This window comes from Hibiscus syriacus, unplaced genomic scaffold, assembly GCF_006381635.1.
Source record: "Hibiscus syriacus cultivar Baekdansim isolate YM2019G1 unplaced genomic scaffold, ASM638163v2 tig00110511_pilon, whole genome shotgun sequence".
Taxonomy (NCBI): Eukaryota; Viridiplantae; Streptophyta; class Magnoliopsida; order Malvales; family Malvaceae; genus Hibiscus; species Hibiscus syriacus.
Window position 1 is genome coordinate 620,893 of NW_024062767.1, and position 2,988 is coordinate 623,880.

A 2,988-nucleotide genomic window follows, 5' to 3' on the forward strand; every position below is an offset into this window, starting at 1 on the left:
TGATAAGTTACCGGCTACACCCATTAACCTATATATATATATATATATATATATATATATATGCTCTATAGTTGATGATGGAAAAGATTGCATAGCAGAAGAGATGGACGAGCTTAACTTGAAGCAGGAAGATTCTGGGTATATGACGGTGGCTGGTTGGGCAACATCAGATCGGAAGCTCTTACTCAGAATTTGGAGAGCTTGAGAATATCCTCAACTTCAACCCTTTCACAGCACAGATACTCATTGTACTAATGATTTTTATCTATTCTTTTACAGACCAAATATAGGTTGTACATTATTTTAGATTTCATTAATGGTGGACACCTTTTCTTTCAGCTTCACCATCATGGTCTTTCCCGGTATCATTGATCTTTGTGTGTGTGTGTGTGTGTGTTTTTTAATTTTAACTTGTCCAAGAAATGGTTGGTTATGTTTTCATTGTTTTTCAGAGAGGATCTGGCCCGTATCTACGCTGTTGAAATCATTTCTGCGGTTTCACACCTTCATGCAAATGGGAAAATGCATAGGGATCTTAAACCTGAAAATATCCTTTTGGATGTTAATGGCCATGTATTCACTCTCTTCCATTGTTATCTTTATCTGTTCTTGCTGTAATATCCTTCTGTTTTAGCTGCTACACAAAGATCCCAGTAAGCGCCTTGGAAGTGGACCGACTGGAAGTGATGAAATAAAGCATTGCAAGTGGTTGAAGACAATAAAATGGAAGAAACTAGAGGCAAGGGTGATCCAACCCAGTTTTCGTCCTTGATCCGATAGCAATGACTCGCCAATCCTTTCTTATTGGAACAACGATTACAAATTAAAGAATGCGGAAAATTCGATATCCTGCATTGATCACAGCAGAGCGGAAAACGACTGCAGCTGGGTTTTTTCTTAGGAATTTTCTGAGAAATTTTAAGCAAAAGGGATGATGAATGAAAATAGGGTAATTTAGGTTTAGAGATTGGGTTCTTATTTTGGAGAAGAGGTGACCGTGGCGGTCAACGGTTCAAGTAAGAACTTAACAGACCAACTGAGCTCTCTGTCAATCAAGTTAACAGTTGTTAACATCAAGTGACAAATTTGATACAAATCAATAACGTTAATGACCAATTTGTTACAAGTTGATAACATTAGTGACTAATATTTTACTTTTAAAACGACAGTAGAAAAAATAAAAACTTACTCAAACTTTAGTGACTATTTTTGTAGTTGACCCTAAAATTTAATTATTTATTAAAAAAATCCATGAGTTAATTAACAACATATTCAATATATTTGTAAGTTAGAAATATAGTGCACAGGATAAGTTGTCAAAAAGATCCATCATTCATGGTCTTCCCGGGTTTGGATAAATAATGAAAGAAAACTCCATTAACCGACTTTTCAGCTCTTCATGTTTTTCTCTTCCACTTCATAAAAAATTAATCCTTCTTAGATCAAGAGAGAGAAAAAGGGTCTCTTTTGAGTGTCTAAAAATGAAGAAAATTTGTCAATCTTCTGGTGAATCATCCACCATAACCACCAGTAGCTCCGCCGCCAACAATCTAGATCGCTACCTTAAACACCTCGACAAGCTTTCCCATAAGAATTCTAAACCCTCCTCCACCCAGGCGTAGCTGCCACCTCCGTCATATCAGCCTCAGTCACAGCCTATGAATCCTTAACAGCACCAGCCACCTGTTTACAACATCAACAAAAACGACTTCAGGAATGTCGTACAGAAGCTGACCGGATCACCCGCTCACGAGCGATTTTCTACTTCACCCCTAATCCACTGACCCAAACCCCAAAGCTCTCAACTTCAGAGGACCCAACCTCCTCCGTTAGCGCACGTTACCAACCGTCCTCCCCTCGTGATGAATTGCGCCATCCCCTCCGGTGGCCCCATTGCTAATGCATTCATGAATCAAAGGCCACCTGCTACGGAGCCTCTTTCGCCGCTCCTTCCATTTCCCACTGTGCACGCGATGGCCGAATCGTCTGTCTCTACCTATACGCGACACCTACAAAATTGTACACCCACCACTGTTGATCCTAACCCAAAAAATTCACAGAGTTCTCACTATTGGCCCCACTCGTTTCACCCCGTTGGAACAACTTGACCTCCCCACAACAGAAACTGTCGTAATAGTCAATAACAGGGATAATACAGTCATATTTACCATTATCACCAGTAGCATTTGGGTGCTTGAATTCCCCACGGTCACCTTATTTATCGCTATTTTATTCGAATTCGGGTAAGTTAAGATTCCCACTTTCATCGACGATACCCTTGCCGAGCCCAAAATGGTCAAATCTTTGATAAAACTTAATTTCAGGTAAGTTGTTTATTAGATGGATTAAAAGAATGATGCGCCAGCTCAGCAGAGGTAGTTAGGGTTTAGTTAAGGGTGTAATAGATTTCTGTTAAGGCTATTGTGTAAAGCATTTCTTGTATAAAAGGAAGATGAGGGTGCGTCTGTAAAACAGAGAAAAATAATATACAATTCTATATTCAATGTATGAGCTTTCCATTATGGTATCATTCGCTAAGTTGATCCTGATATAGTCCTTGTTTCTGTTGTGTGTTGTTTATTGTTTCTGGTTTCATGGCGTTTGGTGGATCCGGAAACATTCTTGGTGTTGCAGGCTCATTGTGTCCTGGCAAAATGTTTACTAACAAGCGCATAAATGTTATACGCATAAATATTATGCTTGATTAGATGAATTTTCTTTGATGGAAACAGTAGGTTCTTTTAACCGTTCAGAGTCACCGACTTGAAAGATTACTCACCGGTGATCTTCATACTCCACCTGAGAAAGTTCTTGATAATGATGGCAATCTTGTGATCAATGAAGAATATGATGTGTTTGTGGCACAAGACAGTGCCTTGGCTTCTTGGTTATTGTCCACTATCAGTGATCATCTTCTTCCGCAGTTTGTTGGAGCCGAAACTGCTGCTGAGGTATGGACCACAGTTCTTAAGTTTTTTTTTTCCAATC

The 2,988-nt window shown here is 39.3% G+C and overlaps 1 pseudogene; it reads left to right on the forward strand.

Moving 5' to 3' along the window:
• The first annotated feature begins 1,481 nt into the window (after window positions 1-1,481).
• LOC120130103 lies at window positions 1,482-2,134 on the forward strand (annotated as a pseudogene).
• The last annotated feature ends 854 nt before the right edge of the window (window positions 2,135-2,988 follow it).